The sequence below is a fragment of the Portunus trituberculatus genome, chromosome 27, assembly GCF_017591435.1.
Source record: "Portunus trituberculatus isolate SZX2019 chromosome 27, ASM1759143v1, whole genome shotgun sequence".
In the NCBI taxonomy this organism is placed as follows: domain Eukaryota; kingdom Metazoa; phylum Arthropoda; class Malacostraca; order Decapoda; family Portunidae; genus Portunus; species Portunus trituberculatus.
In genome coordinates this window covers 2,981,457-3,004,923 of record NC_059281.1, presented here as the reverse complement: position 1 = coordinate 3,004,923, position 23,467 = coordinate 2,981,457, and the positions used below count along the sequence as shown (strand labels likewise).

The window sequence follows — 23,467 nt, the reverse complement described above, 5'->3', positions numbered from 1 at the left end:
GGAAAGTTCACAAGAGAAGGTATGAGGCCAATAAGAATCAAACTTAAGTCACAAAAGGATGTAGATGAATTGGTGGAGAAGTCATGGAGGCTAGCCCAGCAGGAAACAACAAGGAAGATTTGGTTGAGAAGAGATCTCGGTGAAAAGGAAAGAGAAATGTTAAATGAGTTGAGAAAGGAGGCTTTGAAAAAAATGAAGAGAGGACAGAAGAGGAGAAGAAAGAGTTTTTCTGGAGAATCTTGGATATGAGACTGAGGAAGTGGTTCATAACCCAGAAAAGTACAGCAAGAAAGGACTAAAGAAACTTACATATGAGCGAAATGTAATGTATTCCAACATAAATGGAGTGATATCGGGATTTTAGAACTCAACGATTACTTGAGGGACAAGAACCCAGATATTGTGGGTCTTACTGAAACAAAACTGAGAGAGGGAGAAGACCTGATGAAGGTTGGAGAAGGAAATATAACGTTTGGAAAAGAAATAGAGTAGGTAAGATGGGAGGAGGAGTGATGTTGCTGGTTAAAAAGATATAAAGGTGGATCAAGTGAAAAAGGTATGGGAAAGGCAGAAGTGCTAAAGATCAGAGCAGAAACTAATGAAGGAAAAAGAGGCACTACATAGTGGTGTACGTACCACCTAAGACAAATGCATGGTCAGTACAGGAATATGAAGAAATGATAAGTGATACAGGAACATGTCTGGAAGAAATGTTGGGTGGCTGTGAACGAACTATAATGATGGGAGATTTTAATTGTAAAGAGGTGTGTTGGGAGGACTGGTCAATGGAAGGATCAGAGACAACATGGGGAAATACACTATTGACACTGGCAATGGAAAATGTGTTAACTCAGTGGGTCAAAGAAGATACTAGGTTTGGAGGAGAGGGAGCATCGTCAAGACTGGACTTGGTCTTTAGTACAGAGCCAATGGTCATTGAGGAGATGAGGGTGGAGTGCCCTTTAGCAAAGAGTGATCATGCAGTTTTGGAGTTCAAGGTGATAGACGAAGAGAAATCTAGAAGAAATGAAGAATATAAAGTGGGAAGATGGAATTATGCCAAGACAGATTTTGGAAACCTAAAGAAATTCTTTCAAGAGACAAATTGGATGAAATTCAAGAGTGCTAAGGAGCAAATGAAAAGTGGAAGGAATTTATAAAAATATACAAAGAAGGTGAGAAAAATTTGTACCAATAAGACAACATAGAGAAGTTGGAAAGCAGGACTGGTTTAACGATAGATGTGAAAAGGCTAGAACAAGAAAAGAGGATGCATGGAAGAGGTGGAGAAGGAAAAGACGGATTAAGCAGTGGGAAAGTTACAAAAGAGCAAGAAATGAATATGTGTTGATTAGAAGAGAAGAAAGAAAGAAACAAGAAAAGGATATAATTGATAAATGTAAAGACCAACCAAGGCTTTTTACAGACATGTGAACAACAACATCAAAAATAGAGAAAGTATTGAAAGTTTAGAAGTAAATGGAGTATGCAGTGAAGATCCCAGGAAATGGCAGAGGCTATGAATGGATGCTTTCGGAAGGTATTCACAAAGGAGACTGCTTTTGACAAACCACTGGTAATGGAACAGAAAGGGATTATGAAGGAGTTTCAAGTAACTGTGGAGGAGATCAAGAATATGATGGGGAGTTTAGAAGTGAGAAAAGCTGTGGGACCTGATGGGGTATCAGGATGGATTTTAAGAGAATGCAGGAGCAACTGGCAGAAAAAGTTTGTGAAGTAATTGATGCCTCATTAAGGGAAGGTGTAGTGCCCCAAGACTGGAAAAGAGCTAACATTGTCCCAATCTATAAATCAGGTAACAAGAGAGACCCATTGAACTATAGACCAGTGTCACTTACAAGTGTGGTAGCTAAGATGTGTGAGAGGGTGGTGAAGAATAGATGGACAGACTTCTTGGAGAAAAATGACATACTTTGTGAGTGTCAATTTGGTTTTAGAAAAGGGCGTTCATGCACGACAAACCTGATATGTTACTATTCGAGGGTGATAGATGTAATACAGGAAAGAGATGGTTGGGCTGATGGAATATATCTGGATTTAAAAAAGGCCTTTGATAAGGTACCACACCGGAGACTGATCTGGAAACTTGAAATGGTAGGAGGAGTGCATGGCAGTTTACTAAAATGGATGGAAGACTTTTGGTAGGAAGAGAAATGAGAACAATAATTAAGGACAGACCATCAGAATGGGGCTTGGTGGAGAGTGGAGTTCCACAGGGATCAGTGTTGGCACCAGTAATGTTCGCGGTCTACATAAATGACATGGTGGATGGGGTGTCCAGTTATGTGAGCCTATTTGCAGACGATGCAAAATTGTTAAGAAAAGTGAGATGTGACAAAGATTGCGAACTACTCCAGGAAGACTTGGACAGAATATGGAAATGGAGCTGTACATGGCAAATGGAGTTCAACACGACAAAATGCAAGAAAATAGAGTTTGGCAAGAGTGAAAGAAGAATCAGGAGTATGTACAAGATAGGAAATGAAGACATAAAACCAGTCATGAAGAAAAAGACCTTGGGGTGACAATTACCAATGACCTATCGCCAGAGAGACATATAAACAAAATAATTGGAGAAGTATTGAACTTATTGAGGAACATAAGAGTGGCGTTCAGATATTTAGATGAAGAAATGATGAAGAAAATAATTACTGCAATGATAAGACCGAGGCTTGAATATGCAACAATACAGTGGGCTCGAACTTAAAGAAACACATAAGGAAACTAGAGAAAGTACAGAGGGCTGCAACAAAAATGGTGCCTGACTTAAGAGATTTGACTTATGAAGACAGACTGAAAAGAATGCAACTTCCGACCCTGGAAAACAGAAGAGAAAGGGGAGACCTGATAGCAATATACAGAGTGATGATTGGCATGGAAAAATGGATAGGGAAGATCTGTGTATGTGGAATGAAAGAATGTCGAGAGGGCATGGGAAAAAACTAAAATGGCCACTTATAGGAGAGATGTGAAAAATATAGCTTCCCTCATAGAAGGGTGGAAGCATGGAATAGTTTAGACGTGGAAGTGGTCAACGCAAGGAATATTCATGATTTTAAGAAAAGCTGGACATTAATAGATATGGAGACGGGACAACACGAGCATAGCTCTTTTCCGTATGTTACAATTAGGTAAATACAATTAGGTAAATACACACACACACACACACACACACACACAGACACACAGACACACACACACACACACACCGCCGCTGAGAGAGGACGGCTGTCTCTGGCTGAGACGGGAAGAAGGAAAATACCTATGGTGTTACAGGGCCCGGGAAACTCTAAGTTAGTGTCCTGTTAATGTCCTACTGTCGCTTAGTGTTGAAAGTGAGGGATATGGAGAGTGATCCCTGAGAGGAGAGTGTAGGCGGTGATTGTTTTGGCCATAATCAGCTGATGATAACAAAAATGGCGTCTAGACAAGCCAGAGACTTTGAAGGTTATATATCTATGCCAAAAGGACTGGAGAAATTGGATATGGATGCAAGAATCCAGGCACTGGAAAGTAAGTTCCTAAACATTTTGTCCATAGAAGAAAAACTGGATAAAGTTATAGCCAAGAATGATTAGTTAAAAAAAAAGAGATCTATTTGTTAACGTTAGCAAATAAAGAGCTATTGAAGGAAAAAATAGAGATAGAGAAAGAAAACCAACAACTAAGGAAACAATGTGAAGAGATGAAGGCTAAACTCATGGAAATGGAGATGAAAATATCCGAAGGGGACTTGAGGAAGGAGGAATGCCTTAATCTAATTGATACCAGGATGAAAGAAGTGAACCATGAACATCAGGAGGTACAAAGGTCGTTTAGGAGATAGTAAAAAGCAGGAAGAGGAAAATAAAGGGATTACGCAGAGGAAATGGTAAAGGCACTAAAGGAAAATGAGTATGTGGTGAGAGATATTGCTGAAAAGAAAAATGTGTGATCATAATAGGATTGAGGAAGAAACTAACAGGAACTGGCAGGACAGGAGGGATAAGGAAAATGACAGGATTAAGTCTTTACTGAACAAGATCTCTGTGGAAGAAGAGGACCTATATGCTGAGGTAGAAGAAAGTGTGAGATTGGGAGCTTTTGAGGAAGGCAAGAATAGACCATTAAAATTGAAATTAAAGTCTCAGGTGGCAGCGGAGGCCTTGTTGAGGAGGGCTTGGAAACTTAAGGACTCTGAGGAAACCAAAACAATTTACATAAGAAGAAATATGTCACAAGATGAGCGAATGAAAATGAAGGAGCTTGTAACTGAAGTGAAGGAGAGGAATGACGAAAGAACAGAGGAGGAAAAGACCAAGTTTTTTTGGAGGATGAGAAATGGGAGGCTAAAGAAGTGGTGGATAAAACAGACGGAATAGACATTACATGGAAGAATGAGACTAGGAATGGAATAAAAGTGACTTACATGAATATAGATGGATTTCTGTCTAAGAGGCTAGAATGTATGGATTACCTAAGAAATAACGAACCGGACATAATGTGTGTAGTGGAAACAAAGCTAAGGCCGAAATAAAGCTAGACTGGTTTGTTGTAAAACACTACAAAGTATGGAGAAATGATAGAAAAATAAAGGAGGTGGTGGTATAATGGTTCTTACTAAGGAAGATCTGATAGTGAAGGAGGTGAACTATAGTAAGAGAAATGAGGAAGTGATAACTATGCTTATAACAGATGGCAAGAGGGACATTAATATTATAACAGTATACATACCACCCAGAACCAGTGCTTGGGAATATGAACAGTACCAAATGGTGATGAGAAATACTCTAGACAGAATGAAGCAAGAACTCATCAGAAAGGATAGAGTGATGATAGTTGGAGACTTTAATTGCAAAGAAATAGTGTGGGAAGACTACAAAGTGGTGAACAGTGGTGAGTGGGCAGAAGAATTGTTAAAGGTAGCAACAAATAACTTGATGACACAGTGGGTGAGATCACCAACAAGGTGCAGGGGACAAGATGTTGCAGCAAGGTTGGATTTGGTATTTACCAGGGCATCTCTAAAAGAGGAAATTGAACATGAATGTCCCTTGGGGAAAAGCGATCATGATGTCCTAAGCTTTGAGCTGGATACAGAATTAAGCACGAATAAGATTGTGGAACGCAGGGAGGAAAAATTAAATTATACTAGGGCAAATTATAACCATATAAGGGAGTTCTTTAATGAAATTGACTGGTCCGTGGTATACCAGGAAAGGGATATGCAATTGAAATACGATAAATTTATGGATTTGTATAACTCTGCTGTGAAAAGTTTGTGCCATATCACAGAAAGAGGACTTTAAATAATAAACAGTGGTTTAATAGAAATTGTGAAGAAGCAAAAAAGAACAAAGAAAAGGCATGGAAGAAACTTAAGAAAAACAGTGATGTATTATCAAGAAAAGTCTATAAAACAGCAAGGAATAGATATGTTGAAGTAAGGAGAACAGCATAGAAGGAATATGAACAGAGGATGGTGGAAAACTGTGATAGTGACCCAAAATGTTTTACAAATTCATAAATGGAAAACTAAATAAAAGGGAGGCAATAGAAAAGGTAAAAAACGGGAAAGAAGTATACGAAGATGCTGGAGATATAGCTGAAATTTTGAACGACAACTTTGCAAAGTGTTTACAAAGGAGGAGCATTTTATGGGAGGAAGGCCTACGGAAATAAAGCAAATGCAGGACATCATGGTTACTAAGGAAGATGTAAGGAAAATTATAAGCAATCTGGATATTAATAAATCAATGGGGCCTGATGGCATATCTGGGAGGTTGCTAAATGAATGTAAGGATCAATTGTTGAACCCCATATTTGATATTGTGGAAACCTCCATACGAACAGGATTAGTCCCGAAAGAGTGGAAAAGAGCTGACATTGTGCCTATATATAAGAATGGTAGTAGAATGGAACCGCTAAATTATAGACCAGTATCGTTGACTAGTATATTGTGCAAGGTATGTGAAGAAGTAATTAAAGCTAAGTGGAGTGAGTATCTAGAAAGTGAAAACATTCTGAGTGAAAGGCAGTTTGGTTTCAGAAAAGGAAGATCGTGTATCCAATTTATTATGTTTTTATTCAAGAGTGACTGACATACTACAACATAGAGAGGGATGGGTGGATGCTATCTACCTGGACTTGAGAAAGGCCTTTGATAAAGTACCACACAATAGACTGATGTGGAAACTAAAGATGATTGGAGGAGTAAATGATAAACTAGCAAAATGGATGGAAAATTACTTAATGGGAAGAGAAATGAGAACAGTGGTGAGAGGAAGGAAGTCCGAGTGGAAGAAGGTAACCAGTGGAGTTCCACAAGGGTCAGTGCTGGGTCCCATCATGTTTTTGATTTATGTTAATGATATGCCAGTAGGAATTGACAGTTACATGAACATGTTTGTGGACGATACTAAAATTATGAGGAGAGTAAAGAATGTGGAAGATTGTAACAAGTTACAGGAAGATCTTGATAAAATATATGAGTGGAGTAAGGAGTGGCAGATGGAATTTAATATAGACAAGACCCATGTTATGAAAATGGGAAGAAGTAGATACAGACCAAACAGGGATTACAGGCTGGGTGATGAGAAAATTAAAGAGACCAATGAGGAGAAAGACTTAGGAGTAACCGTGCAAAACACTTTGTCACCGGAGAAACACATTAACAAGATTTTTTGGAAAACATACAACATGCTTCAAAATATTGGCCTTGCATTCCACTACCTAGATGAAGGAATGATGAAGAAGATATTATGTACCTTAATAAGACCCCAGTTAGAATATGCAGCATGTGTCTGGTCACCGCATATGAAGAAAAATGTGAAGAAGGTGGAAAGGGTACAGAGGCTGGCAACAAGGATGGTACCAGGACTCAGGAGTTAGACTATGAGGAAAGACTGAGGAAGCTGGGGCTGACCACATTAGAAGAGAGAAGAACAAGAGGAGACATGATAACTATGTATAAATTGGTGAACAAGATTGACATACTGGACAGAGAGTTGATAAAGGTGACCACAAGTAATCATCTCCGAGGACATGGAAAAAGCTAATAAAGGACATCTGTCTAAATGACGTGAGAAAATACAGTTTCCGCATCGTAGCATTGATAAGTGGAATAAACTGAGCAGTGATGTCGTTGATGTGTGTCAATCAGATGAAAGAGAGATATGACAGGAATGGACAAGGAGACAGGACACAGAGAGCTTAGCTCGGGCCCTGTAATACACAAATAGGTAAATACACACACACACACACACACACACACACACACACACACACACACAACAATGGTAGCAGAGAAAGAAAAAGAGAAGCTGAAGATTTAGTAAACAAAGAGGAGGAAAGAGTACAGAATGTGATTAAAAAGAAGTACAAGTATGGAGAGTCCAAGATAAGAAAGATGGATGATTTTCAAAAAGAGGTCAAGAACAACTAAAAGAAGAGATGAAAATATGACAAACAAATGATAGGAGCCCTCAAGAAAAGAAAATCTAGTTAGAAATTGCAGAGAAAAAAGAAGAGTAATCGATTTGGACTAAAAGAAAAAAATATAAAATATAGACCAAGAAGAGAAAAGAAGAAATGAAATCAGTCAAAGACCTACTAAAAAATCTAAACGACAAAGATAGGCAGAACTTAGAAGAGAAGTAGAAGAAATAAACAGAATGGGACCATATCAAGAAGGAACAATGAGACCAATTAAGATACTACTAAAATCACAAGCAGCAACAGAAGAAATATTATATAGAACAACAAAACTTAGAAAAACAGAAGGTTGCAAGGATATATATATATATATAAAGAAAATAGAAATGAGGAAGAAAGGAAGAGATACAACGAACTGGCAGCAGCAGTAAGGGAAAAAAAATAATGAAAGGTCAGAAGAGGAAAAAGAGGCATTTTTTTTCTGGGAGGGGAGAATTCTAGGAGACAGGATAAGGAAAGAGAAGGAAGAGAAAAAATGGAACAAGTTTAACTAAAATGATAAAGGCAAGAGACTAAAAATGATGTATACAACATAGACGGGTTTTATCAAGTAAATTAGAATTAAGAGATTACATAAAGAAAGAAGAACCAGATATTGTATGCCTGGCTGAAACAAAACTAAATGAGGCAATCAAAATAGACTTGGATAATAGGTATAATGTATGGAGAGAGACAGAGGGTAAAGGAGGAGGAGGAGTCATGATAATGTTAAGGAAGGAGATAGTGATAAACCAAGTGGAATGTGGGAAGGAAAAGCAGAAGTACTGTATATTAAGATGCATATTAATAAAAAGAGTTAACAATCATTGTAACATATGTGCCACCAAAACAAATTCATGGACCAATCAAGAATATAAAGACATGATAGATGACACAATAAGGAGTCTAATGAGAATCATTAAAGAAAGGAGAAAAGTGATATTAGTAGGAGATTTCAACTGTAATCTGGGAAAATTATGAAAGTGGTATGGGGAAGAAGCCTGGGAGAAAGATTCTGAACCTAATGATAGATAATATGATGGACCAAAGAGTAAAGGAAACACAAGATTCAGAGGAAACGATGAAGCAGATTGGACCTAGTTTTACAAGGGGTATACAAATGAATGATGATATAAGATATAAGTGCCCATTGGGAAAGAGTGACCATGTAATATTAGAAATGGATATAGAAGAGGAAAGGAAGATAGAGATGAATCATACAAAGGAGACCGATTAAATTACAGAAAGGCTGATATTGAGAATCTCAAGAACTATTTTAAAACGTAACTGGGAGGAGATGGAAAACTCATAACAATGCAAGAAATATAACTTATTTTTGGAAATATACAAAACAGGAGTCAGGAATATGTCCCAAAATATAGACCTAAAGAAGAAGGAAAGAAAGATTGGTTTAATGCAAAGTGTAAGGGCAAAGGAGAAAAGAGATGGAGCATGGAAAAGGTGGAGGAGAAATAGAAATCAGAAAATAAGGAAAACTTCAAAACAGCAAGAAATGAATATGTTAAGGTGAGAAAGGAAGAAGAGAACTATGAAAAGGACATTGTCGAAAATGTAAGGAGCAACCAAAATTGTTCTACAGATTCATAAATGGAAAAATAAGACAAAAAGAAACAATAGAAAGGTTAAAAGGAGAAATGGATGGTGGAAGACCCAAAAGTATGGCAGAACTATTAAATAGTAAATCAGGAGGTCTTTACTAAGGAATCCAAATTTGAAAGACCACAGGGTAATAGAGAGACATCTATATGAAAGAGATTAAAGTAACCAAGCTTGAAATAAAAAAATTAATGAAGGAATTGGATGAAGAAAAGGCAATGGGACCGGATGAAGTCTCAGGCAGAATACTGAAAGAATGTAGGGAAGAACTAGCAAGTCCTATATACAACATCATAAAATGCTCAATAGAAAATGGAACAGTACCAGTAGAATGGAAAAGAGCTGAGGTGGTTCCCATATATAAGAGCGGAAGGAAGGAAGAACCTTTAAATTACAGACCGGTATCACTAACTAGTGTAATATGCAAGATGTGTGAAAGAGTAATAAAGAAACAATGGATCGAGTTCCTTGAAGACAACAAATTTTTATCAAATAGCCAATTTGGTTTTAGAAAAGGTCGGTCTGTAACAAATTTATTGAGTTTCTACTCTAGAATAGTTGATAGAGTACAAGAGAGAGAGGATGGGTTGACTGTATTTATTTGGATTTAAAAAGGCATTTGATAAAGTGCCACATGAAAGATTACTGTGGAAGTTAGAGGAGAAGGGTGGCTTAAAAGGAAGCACATTGAGATGGATGGAAAATTATTTGAGGGGAGAGAAATAAGGACGATAGTTAAAGATATGAAGTCCAAGTGGAGAGCAGTAGAAAGCAGAGTGCCACAGGGTCAGTATTGGCCCAATACTTTTTCTCATATATAAATGACATGCCAGAGGAGTGAACAGCTACATAAATCTGTTTGCGATGATGCAAACTGTGCAGAGTTATAAAGCAAAAGAGGATTGTGAAATACTGCAGGAAGACTTAAACAAGATCTGGAAATGGAGTAAAAATGGAGATGGAATTCAATGTGGACAAAAGCCATGTCATGGAAATGGGAAAGAGTGAAAGACGACCAGTGGGAATCTATAAGATGGGAGATGGAGTAGAACTAGAAAAAGTAAAAAAGGAAAAGGACTTGGGAGTGACAATGGAAGAAAACAATCAACCAGTAAGCCATATTGATAGAATTTTCAGACATATAACTTGCTAAGGAATATTGGATTAGCATTTCACTACATGGACAAAGAAATGATGAAGAAATTGATAAGTACTAAAATAAGACCCAGATTGGAATATGCAGGAGTTGTGTGGACTCCATAAAAAGAAACACATAAGGAAGTTGGAGAGACTACAAAAATGGCTACAAGAATGGTTCCAGAATTTGAAGGGATGGCATATGAGGAGAGACTAAAGGCTATGGATCTACCAACCCTGGAACAAAGAAGAGAGAGAGGGATCTGATACAAGTTTATAAATTGATTAACGGAATGGATCAAGTGGATAATGAGAAACTGATCCTGAGATTGAGAAGCACAAGATTGCATAGTAAGAAACTGAGGAAGGAAGATGTCTGAGAGATATTAAAAATATAGTTTCCAAAGATGTGTTAAGACTTGGAACAGTTTGAGTGAGGAAGTGGTGTCAGCAAAGAGTGCATAGTTTTAAAGAAAAATTGGATAAGTGTAGATATGGAGACGGGCCACACGAGCATAAAGCCCAGGCCCTGTAAACCACAACTACAACTAGGTAATTACAACTAGGTAAATACACACATATTAATCATCATATGAAATCACATAGACAGTCTTCACGCACACACACACAAAGAGAAATCTAGAAGAAATGAAGAATATAAAGTGGGAAGATGGAATTATGCCAAGACAGATTTTGGAAACCTAAAGAAATTCTTTCAAGAGACAAATTGATGAAATTCAAGAGTGCTAAGGGAGCAAATGAAAAGTGGAAGGAATTTATAAAAATATACAAAGAAGGTGAGAAAAATTTGTACCAATAAGACAACATAGAGAAGTTGGAAAGCAGGACTGGTTTAACGATAGATGTGAAAAGGCTAGAACAAGAAAAGAGGATGCATGGAAGAGGTGGAGAAGGAAAAGACGGATTAAGCAGTGGAAAGTTACAAAAGAGCAAGAAATGAATATGTGTTGATTAGAAGAGAAGAAAGAAAGAAACAAGAAAAGGATATAATTGATAAATGTAAAGACCAACCAAGGCTTTTTACAGACATGTGAACAACAACATCAAAAATAGAGAAAGTATTGAAAGTTTAGAAGTAAATGGAGTATGCAGTGAAGATCCCAGGAAATGGCAGAGGCTATGAATGGATGCTTTCGGAAGGTATTCACAAAGGAGACTGCTTTTGACAAACCACTGGTAATGGAACAGAAAGGGATTATGAAGGAGTTTCAAGTAACTGTGGAGGAGATCAAGAATATGATGGGAGTTTAGAAGTGAGAAAAGCTGTGGGACCTGATGGGGTATCAGGATGGATTTTAAGAGAATGCAGGAGCAACTGGCAGAAAAAGTTTGTGAAGTAATTGATGCCTCATTAAGGGAAGGTGTAGTGCCCCAAGACTGGAAAAGAGCTAACATTGTCCCAATCTATAAATCAGGTAACAAGAGAGACCCATTGAACTATAGACCAGTGTCACTTACAAGTGTGGTAGCTAAGATGTGTGAGAGGGTGGTGAAGAATAGATGGACAGACTTCTTGGAGAAAATGACATACTTTGTGAGTGTCAATTTGGTTTTAGAAAAGGGCGTTCATGCACGACAAACCTGATATGTTACTATTCGAGGGTGATAGATGTAATACAGGAAAGAGATGGTTGGGCTGATGGAATATATCTGGATTTAAAAAAGGCCTTTGATAAGGTACCACACCGGAGACTGATCTGGAAACTTGAAATGGTAGGAGGAGTGCATGGCAGTTTACTAAAATGGATGGAAGACTTTTGGTAGGAAGAGAAATGAGAACAATAATTAAGGACAGACCATCAGAATGGGGCTTGGTGGAGAGTGGAGTTCCACAGGGATCAGTGTTGGCACCAGTAATGTTCGCGGTCTACATAAATGACATGGTGGATGGGGTGTCCAGTTATGTGAGCCTATTTGCAGACGATGCAAAATTGTTAAGAAAAGTGAGATGTGACAAAGATTGCGAACTACTCCAGGAAGACTTGGACAGAATATGGAAATGGAGCTGTACATGGCAAATGGAGTTCAACACGACAAAATGCAAGAAAATAGAGTTTGGCAAGAGTGAAAGAAGAATCAGGAGTATGTACAAGATAGGAAATGAAGACATAAAACCAGTCATGAAGAAAAGACCTTGGGGTGACAATTACCAATGACCTATCGCCAGAGAGACATATAAACAAAATAATTGGAGAAGTATTGAACTTATTGAGGAACATAAGAGTGGCGTTCAGATATTTAGATGAAGAAATGATGAAGAAAATAATTACTGCAATGATAAGACCGAGGCTTGAATATGCAACAATACAGTGGGCTCCGAACTTAAAGAAACACATAAGGAAACTAGAGAAAGTACAGAGGGCTGCAACAAAAATGGTGCCTGACTTAAGAGATTTGACTTATGAAGACAGACTGAAAAGAATGCAACTTCCGACCCTGGAAAACAGAAGAGAAAGGGGAGACCTGATAGCAATATACAGAGTGATGATTGGCATGGAAAAATGGATAGGGAAGATCTGTGTATGTGGAATGAAAGAATGTCGAGAGGGCATGGGAAAAACTAAAATGGCCACTTATAGGAGAGATGTGAAAAATATAGCTTCCTCATAGAAGGGTGGAAGCATGGAATAGTTTAGACGTGGAAGTGGTCAACGCAAGGAATATTCATGATTTTAAGAAAAGCTGGACATTAATAGATATGGAGACGGGACAACACGAGCATAGCTCTTTTCCGTATGTTACAATTAGGTAAATACAATTAGGTAAATACACACACACACACACACACACACACTCAGTGGTTAGAGCTGGCTTCACAAGCCAGAGGACTTGGGTTCGATTCCCGGCCGGGTGGAGATATTTGGGTGTGTCTCCTTTCACGTGTTCACCTAGCAGTGAGTAGGTATGTAAATCGAGGAGTTGTGACCTTGTTGTGTGGTGATCAAATAATGAGCTCTGAGCTGTGAGCTCTGAGCTGTAACATCTGGCTGTCTCAGAGACTGCAGCAGATCAAACAGTGAATTACACACACACACACACACACACACACACACACGCCGTCGCTGAGAGAGGACGGCTCGTCTCTGGCTGCAGACATGAAGAAGGAAAATACCTATGGTGTTACAGGGCCCGGGTAACTCTAAGTTAGTGTCCTGTTAATGTCCTACTGTCGCTTAGTGTTGAAAGTGAAGGATATGGAGAGTGGTCCCTGAGAGGAGAGTGTGGGCGGTGATTATTTTGGCCATAATCAGCTGACGATAACAAACGGCGTCTAGGCAAGCCAGAGACTTTGAAGGTTTTATAACTACGCCAAAAGGACTGGAGAAATTAGATATGGATGCAAGAATCCAGGCACTGGAAAGTAAGTTCAAACATTTTGTCCATAGAAGAAAAACTGGATAGAGTTCTAGCCGAGAATGATTCGTTCAAAAAGAGATCTATTTGTTAACGTTAGCGAATAAAGAGCTATTGAAGGAAAAAGTAGAGATGGAGAAAGAAAACCAACAACTAAGGAAACAATGTGAAGAGATGAAGGCTAAACTCATGGAAATGGAGATGAAAATATCAAGGGGACTTGAGGAAGGAGGAATGCCTTAATCTAATTGATACCAGGATGAAAGAAGTGAACCATGAACATCAGGAGGTACAAAGGTCATTTAGGAGATAGTAAAAAGCAGGAAGAGGAAAATAAAGGGATTATGCAGAGGAAATGGTAAAGGCACTAAAGGAAAATGAGTATGTGGTGAGAGATATTGCTGAAAAGAAAAATGTGTGATCATAATAGGATTGAGGAAGAAACTAACAGGAACTGGCAGGACAGGAGGGATAAGGAAAATGACAGGATTAAGTCTTTACTGAACAAGATCTCTGTGGAAGAAGAGGACCTATATGCTGAGGTAGAAGAAAGTGTGAGATTGGGAGCTTTTGAGGAAGGCAAGAATAGACCATTAAAATTGAAATTAAAGTCTCAGGTGGCAGCGGAGGCCTTGTTGAGGAGGGCTTGGAAACTTAAGGACTCTGAGGAAACCAAAACAATTTACATAAGAAGAAATATGTCACAAGATGAGCGAATGAAAATGAAGGAGCTTGTAACTGAAGTGAAGAGAGGAATGACGAAAGAACAGAGGAGGAAAAGACCAAGTTTTTTGGAGGATGAGAAATGGGAGGCTAAAGAAGTGGTGGATAAAACAGACGGAATAGACATTACATGGAAGAATGAGACTAGGAATGGAATAAAAGTGACTTACATGAACATAGATGGATTTCTGTCTAAGAGGCTAGAATGTATGGATTACCTAAGAAATAACGAACCGGACATAATGTGTGTAGTGGAAACAAAGCTAAGGCCGAAATAAAGCTAGACTGGTTTGTTGTAAAACACTACAAAGTATGGAGAAATGATAGAAAAATAAAGGAGGTGGTGGTATAATGGTTCTTACTAAGGAAGATCTGATAGTGAAGGAGGTGAACTATAGTAAGAGAAATGAGGAAGTGATAAGTATGCTTATAACAGATGGCAAGAGGGACATTAATATTATAACAGTATACATACCACCCAGAACCAGTGCTTGGGAATATGAACAGTACCAAATGGTGATGAGAAATACTCTAGACAGAATGAAGCAAGAACTCATCAGAAAGGATAGAGTGATGATAGTTGGAGACTTTAATTGCAAAGAAATAGTGTGGGAAGACTACGAAGTGGTGAACGGTGGTGAGTGGGCAGAAGAATTGTTAAAGGTAGCAACAAATAACTTGATGACACAGTGGGTGAGATCACCAACAAGGTGCAGGGGACAAGATGTTGCAGCAAGGTTGGATTTGGTATTTACCAGGGCATCTCTAAAAGAGGAAATTGAACATGAATGTCCCTTGGGGAAAAGCGATCATGATGTCCTAAGCTTTGAGCTGGATACGGAATTAAGCACGAATAAGATTGTGGAACGAGGGAGGAAAAATTAAATTATACTAGGGCAAATTATAACCATATAAGGGAGTTCTTTAATGAAATTGACTGGTCCGTGGTATACCAGGAAAGGGATATGCAATTGAAATACGATAAATTTATGGATTTGTATAACTCTGCTGTGAAAAGTTTGTGCCATATCACAGAAAGAGGACTTTAAATAATAAACAGTGGTTTAATAGAAATTGTGAAGAAGCAAAAAGAACAAAGAAAAGGCATGGAAGAAACTTAAGAAAAACAGTGATGTATTATCAAGAGAAGTCTACAAAACAGCAAGGAATAGATATGTTGAAGTAAGGAGAACAGCACAGAAGGAATATGAACAGAGGGTGGTGGAAAACTGTGATAGTGACCCAAAATGTTTTACAAATTCATAAATGGAAAACTAAATAAAAGGGAGGCAATAGAAAAGGTAAAAACGGGAAGAAGTATATGAAGATGCTGGAGATATAGCTGAAATTTTGAACGACAACTTTGCAAAGTGTTTACAAAGGAGGAGCATTTTATGGGAGGAAGGCCTACGGAAATAAAGCAAATGCAGGACATCATGGTTACTAAGGAAGATGTAAGGAAAATTATAAGCAATCTGGATATTAATAAATCAATGGGGCCTGATGGCATATCTGGGAGGTTGCTAAATGAATGTAAGGATCAATTGTTGAACCCATATTTGATATTGTGGAAACCTCCATACGAACAGGATTAGTCCCGAAAGAGTGGAAAAGAGCTGACATTGTGCCTATATATAAGAATGGTAGTAGAATGGAACCGCTAAATTATAGACCAGTATCGTTGACTAGTATATTGTGCAAGGTATGTGAAGAAGTAATTAAAGCTAAGTGGAGTGAGTATCTAGAAAGTGAAAACATTCTGAGTGAAAGGCAGTTTGGTTTCAGAAAAGGAAGATCGTGCGTATCCAATTTATTATGTTTTTATTCAAGAGTGACTGACATACTACAACATAGAGAGGGATGGGTGGATGCTATCTACCTGGACTTGAGAAAGGCCTTTGATAAAGTACCACACAATAGACTGATGTGGAAACTAAAGATGATTGGAGGAGTAAATGATAAACTAGCAAAATGGATGGAAAATTACTTAATGGGAAGAGAAATGAGAACAGTGGTGAGAGGAAGGAAGTCCGAGTGGAAGAAGGTAACCAGTGGAGTTCCACAAGGGTCAGTGCTGGGTCCCATCATGTTTTTGATTTATGTTAATGATATGCCAGTAGGAATTGACAGTTACATGAACATGTTTGTGGACGATACTAAAATTATGAGGAGAGTAAAGAATGTGGAAGATTGTAACAAGTTACAGGAAGATCTTGATAAAATATATGAGTGGAGTAAGGAGTGGCAGATGGAATTTAATATAGACAAGACCCATGTTATGAAAATGGGAAGAAGTAGATACAGATCAAACAGGGATTACAGGCTGGGTGATGAGAAAATTAAAGAGACCAATGAGGAGAAAGACCTTGTCACCAGAGAAACACATTAACAAGATTTTTTGGAAAACATACAACATGCTTCAAAATATTGGCCTTGCATTCCACTACCTAGATGAAGGAATGATGAAGAAGATATGTACTTTAATAAGACCCCAGTTAGAATATGCAGCATGTGTCTGGTCACCGCATATGAAGAAAAATGTGAAGAAGGTGGGAAGGGTACAGAGGCTGGCAACAAGGATGGTACCAGGACTCAGGGAGTTAGACTATGAGGAAAGACTGAGGAAGCTGGGGCTGACAACATTAGAAGAGAGAAGAACAAGAGGAGACATGATAACTATGTATAAATTGGTGAACAAGATTGACATACTGGACAGAGAGTTGATAAAGGTGACCACAAGTAATCATCTCCGAGGACATGGAAGAAAGCTAATAAAGGACATCTGTCTAAATGACGTGAGAAAATATAGTTTCCCGCATCATAGCATTGATAAGTGGAATAAACTGAGCAGTGATGTCGTTGACGCGGTGTGTGTCAATCAGATGAAAGAGAGATATGACAGGAATGGACAAGGAGACAGGTCACAGAGAGCTTAGCTCGAGCCCTGTAATACACAAATAGGTAAATAGGTAAAGACACCGAGTAAAATGGAGAGAGAGAAAAACATAAAAAAGGTGATAAATAATATCATTAATGTGGTGCAAGAGGAGGGAAAAGACCTAGTACAAGAAATAGAGGACTTCCATAGAATTGGAAAGTTCACAAGAGAAGGTATGAGGCCAATAAGAATCAAACTTAAGTCACAAAAGGATGTAGATGAATTGGTGGAGAAGTCATGGAGGCTAGCCCAGCAGGAAACAACAAGGAAGATTTGGTTGAGAAGAGATCTCGGTGAAAAGGAAAGAGAAATGTTAAATGAGTTGAGAAAGGAGGCTTTGAAAAAAAATGAAGAGAGGACAGAAGAAGAGAAGAAAGAGTTTTTCTGGAGAATCTTGGATATGAGACTGAGGAAGTGGTTCATAACCCAGAAAAGTACAGCAAGAAAGGACTAAAGAAACTTACATATGAGCGAAATGTAATGTATTCCAACATAAATGGAGTGATATCGGGATTTTAGAACTCAACGATTACTTGAGGGACAAGAACCCAGATATTGTGGGTCTTACTGAAACAAAACTGAGAGAGGAGAAGACCTGATGAAGGTTGGAGAAGGAAATATAACGTTTGGAAAAGAAATAGAGTAGGTAAGATGGGAGGAGGAGTGATGTTGCTGGTTAAAAAGATATAAAGGTGGATCAAGTGAAAAAGGTATGGGAAAGGCAGAAGTGCTAAAGATCAGAGCAGAAACTAATGAAGGAAAAAGAGGCACTACATAGTGGTGTACGTACCACCTAAGACAAATGCATGGTCAGTACAGGAATATGAAGAAATGATAAGTGATACAGGAACATGTCTGGAAGAAATGTTGGGTGGCTGTGAACGAACTATAATGATGGGAGATTTTAATTGTAAAGAGGTGTGTTGGGAGGACTGGTCAATGGAAGGATCAGAGACAACATGGGGAAATACACTATTGACACTGGCAATGGAAAATGTGTTAACTCAGTGGGTCAAAGAAGATACTAGGTTTGGAGGAGAGGGAGCATCGTCAAGACTGGACTTGGTCTTTAGTACAGAGCCAATGGTCATTGAGGAGATGAGGGTGGAGTGCCCTTTAGCAAAGAGTGATCATGCAGTTTTGGAGTTCAAGGTGATAGACGAAGAGAAATCTAGAAGAAATGAAGAATATAAAGTGGGAAGATGGAATTATGCCAAGACAGATTTTGGAAACCTAAAGAAATTCTTTCAAGAGACAAATTGATGAAATTCAAGAGTGCTAAGGAGCAAATGAAAAGTGGAAGGAATTTATAAAATATACAAAGAAGGTGAGAAAAATTTGTACCAATAAGACAACATAGAGAAGTTGGAAAGCAGGACTGGTTTAACGATAGATGTGAAAAGGCTAGAACAAGAAAAGAGGATGCATGGAAGAGGTGGAGAAGGAAAAGACGGATTAAGCAGTGGGAAAGTTACAAAAGAGCAAGAAATGAATATGTGTTGATTAGAAGAGAAGAAAGAAAGAAACAAGAAAAGGATATAATTGATAAATGTAAAGACCAACCAAGGCTTTTTACAGACATGTGAACAACAACATCAAAAATAGAGAAAGTATTGAAAGTTTAGAAGTAAATGGAGTATACAGTGAAGATCCCAGGAAATGGCAGAGGCTATGAATGGATGCTGGAAGGTATTCACAAAGGAGACTGCTTTTGACAAACCACTGGTAATGGAACAGAAAGGGATTATGAAGGAGTTTCAAGTAACTGTGGAGGAGATCAAGAACATGATGGGGAGTTTAGAAGTGAGAAAAGCTGTGGGACCTGATGGGGTATCAGGATGGATTTTAAGAGAATGCAGGAGCAATTGGCAGAAAAAGTTTGTGAAGTAATTGATGCCTCATTAAGGGAAGGTGTAGTGCCCCAAGACTGGAAAAGAGCTAACATTGTCCCAATCTATAAATCAGGTAACAAGAGAGACCCATTGAACTATAGACCAGTGTCACTTACAAGTGTGGTAGCTAAGATGTGTGAGAGGGTGGTGAAGACTAGATGGACAGACTTCTTGGAGAAAATGACATACTTTGTGAGTGTCAATTTGGTTTTAGAAAGGGCGTTCATGCACGACAAACCTGATATGTTACTATTCGAGGGTGATAGATGTAATACAGGAAAGAGATGGTTGGGCTGATGGAATATATCTGGATTTAAAAAAGGCCTTTGATAAGGTACCACACCAGAGACTGATCTGGAAACTTGAAATGGTAGGAGGAGTGCATGGCAGTTTACTAAAATGGATGGAAGACTTTTGGTAGGAAGAGAAATGAGAACAATAATTAAGGACAGACCATCAGAATGGGGATTGGTGGAGAGTGGAGTTCCACAGGGATCAGTGTTGGCACCAGTAATGTTCGCAGTCTACATAAATGACATGGTGGATGGGGTGTCCAGTTATGTGAGCCTATTTGCAGACGATGCAAAATTGTTAAGAAAAGTGAGATGTGACAAAGATTGCGAACTACTCCAGGAAGACTTGGACAGAATATGGAAATGGAGCTGTACATGGCAAATGGAGTTCAACACGACAAAATGCAAGAAAATAGAGTTTGGCAAGAGTGAAAGAAGAATCAGGAGTATGTACAAGATAGGAAATGAAGACATAAAACCAGTCATGAAGAAAAAGACCTTGGGGTGACAATTACCAATGACCTATCGCCAGAGAGACATATAAACAAAATAATTGGAGAAGTATTGAACTTATTGAGGAACATAAGAGTGGCGTTCAGATATCTAGATGAAGAAATGATGAAGAAAATAATTACTGCAATGATAAGACCGAGGCTTGAATATGCAACAATACAGTGGGCTCCGAACTTAAAGAAACACATAAGGAAACTAGAGAAAGTACAGAGGGCTGCAACAAAATGGTGCCTGACTTAAGAGATTTGACTTATGAAGACAGACTGAAAAGAATGCAACTTCCAACCCTGGAAAACAGAAGAGAAAGGGGAGACCTGATAGCAATATACAGAGTGATGATTGGCATGGAAAAATGGATAGGAAGATCTGTGTATGTGGAATGGAAGAATGTCGAGAGGGCATGGGAAAAACTAAAATGGCCACTTATAGGAGAGATGTGAAAAATATAGCTTCCTCATAGAAGGGTGGAAGCATGGAATAGTTTAGACGTGAAGTGGTCAACGCAAGGAATATTCATGATTTTAAGAAAAAGCTGGACATTAATAGATATGGAGACGGGACAACACGAGCATAGCTCTTTTCCCGTATGTTACAATTAGGTAAATACAATTAGGTAAATACACACACACACACACACACACTCGGTAAAGCCGAGAAAGAAAAAAGAGAAGCTGGAAGATTTAGTAAACAAAGAGGAGGAAAGAGTACAGAATGTGATTAAAAAAGAAGTACAAGTATGGAGAGTCCAAGATAAGAAAGATAGGATGATTTTCAAGAGGTGATTCAAGAACAACTAAAAGAAAGAGATGAAAATATGACAAACAAAATGATAGGAGCCCTCAGGACAAAAGAAAATCTAGTTAGGGAAATTGCAGAGAAAAAGAAGAGTAATCGTATTTGGACTAAAAGAAAAAAATATAAAATATAGACCAAGAAGAGCAAAAGAAGAAATGAAATCAGTCAAAGACCTACTAAAAAATCTAAACGACAAAGATAGGCAGAACTTAGAAGAGTAAGTAGAAGAAATAAACAGAATGGGACCATATCAAGAAGGAACAATGAGACCAATTAAGATACTACTAAAATCACAAGCAGCAACAGAAGAAATATTATATAGAACAACAAAACTTAGAAAAACAGAAGGTTGCAAGGATATATATATATATATATATATATATATATATATATATATATATATATATATATATATATATATAAAGAAAATAGAAATGAGGAAGAAAGGAAGAGATACAACGAACTGGCAGCAGCAGTAAAGGGAAAAAAATAATGAAAGGTCAGAAGAGGAAAAAAAGGCATTTTTTTGGAGAATTCTAGGAGACAGGATAAGGAAAGAGAAGGAAGAGGAAAAACTGGAACAAGTTTAACTAAAAGTGATAAAGGCAAGAGACTAAAAATGATGTATACGAACATAGACGGGGTTTTATCAAGTAAATTAGAATTAGGAGATTACATAAAGAAAGAAGAACCGGATATTGTATGCCTGGCTGAAACAAAAGTAAATGAGGCAATCAAAATAGACTTTGATAATAGGTATAATGTATGGACGAGAGACAGAGGGAATAAAGGAGGAGGAGGAGTCATGATAGTGTTAAGGAAGGAGATGGTGATAAACCAAGTGGAATGTGGGGAAGGAAAAGCAGAAGTACTGTATATTAAGATGCATATTGATAAAAAAGAGCTGACAATCATTGTAACATATGTGCCACCAAAAACAAATTCATGGACCAATCAAGAATATAAAGACATGATAGATGACACAATAAGGAGTCTAACGAGAATCATTAAAGAAAGGAGAAAAGTGATATTAGTAGGAGATTTCAAGTTTCATCTGTAAATTATGAAAGTGGTATGGGGGAAGAAGCCTGGGGAGAAAGATTCCTGAACCTAATGATAGATAATATGATGGACCAAAGAGTAAAGGTAAACACAAGATTCAGAGGAAATGATGACCCAGCAGTATTAGACCTGGTTTTACAAGGGGTATACAAATGAATGATGATATAAGATATAAGTGCCCATTGGGAAAGAGTGACCATGTAATATTAGAAATGGATATAGAAGAGGGAAAAGAAGATAGAGATGAATCATACAAAGGAGACCGATTAAATTACAGAAAGGCTGATATTGAGAATATCAAGAACTTTTTCAAATACGCTAACTGGGAGGAGATGGAAAACTCAGAAGGGTGCAAGAGAAATATAACTTATTTTTGGAAATATACAAAACAGAGGAGTCAGGGAATATATATTATGTCCCAAAATATAGACCTAAGGAAGAAGGAAAGAAAGATTGGTTTAACACAAAGTGTACCAGGGCAAAGGAGAAAAGGGATGGAGAATGGAAAAGGTGGAGGAGAAATAAAAATGCAGTAAATAAGGTAAACTTCAGGATAGCAAGAAATGAATATGTTAAAGTGAGGAAAGAAGAAGAGAGGATCTATGAAAAGGACATTGTCGAAAAATGCAAGGAGCAACCAAAATTGTTCTACAGATTTATAAACGGAAAAATAAGACAAAAGAAACAATAGAAAGGTTAAAAGGAGAAATGGATGGTGGAAGACCCAAAAGTATGGCCTGTTAAATAGTAAATTTCAGGAGGTCTTTACTAAGGAATCCAAATTTGAAAGACCACAGGGTAATAGAGAGACCATCTATATGGAAGAGATTAAAGTAACCAAGCTTGAAATAAAATAATTAATGAAGGAATTGGATGAAGAAAAGACAATGGGACCGGATGAAGTCTCAGGCAGAATACTGAAAGAATGTAGAGAAGAACTAGCAAGTCCTATATACAACATCATAAAATGCTCAATAGAAAATGGAACAGTACCAGTAGAATGGAAAAAAGCTGAGGTGGTTCCCATATATAAGAGTGGAAGGAAGGAAGAACCTTTAAATTACAGACTGATATCACTAACTAGTGTAATATGTAAGATGTGTGAAAGAGTAAGAAAGAAACAATGGATCGAGTTCCTTGAAGACAACAAATTATTACCAAATAGCCAATTTGGTTTTAGGAAAGGGCGGTCGTGTGTAACAAATTTACTGAGTTTCTACTCTAGAATAGTTGATAGAGTACAAGAGAGAGAGAGATGGGTTGATTGTATTTATTTGGATTTGAAAAAGGCATTTGATAAAGTGCCACATGCAAGGTTACTGTGGAAGTTAGACGAGAAGGGTGGCTTATAAGGAAGCACATTGAGATGGATGGAAAATTATTTGAGGGGGAGAGAAATAAGGACGGTAGTTAAAGATATGAAGTTCAAGTGGAGGGCAGTAGAAAGCAGAGTGCCGCAGGGGTCAGTATTGGCGCCAATACTTTTTCTCATATATATAAACAACATGCCAGAAGGAGTGAATAGCTACATAAATGTGTTTGCGGATGATGCCAAGCTGTGCAGAGTTATAAAGCAAAAAGAGGATTGTGAAATAATGCAGGAAGACCTAAATAAGATCTGGGAATTGAGTAAAAAATAGGAGATGGAT

General features: G+C 37.9%; 1 protein-coding gene across 1 annotated transcript in view; it reads left to right on the top strand.

Moving 5' to 3' along the window:
* LOC123509846 (secernin-3-like) overlaps positions 1-23,467 on the top strand; it is a 100,141-nt gene that overhangs the window by 3,258 nt on the left and 73,416 nt on the right.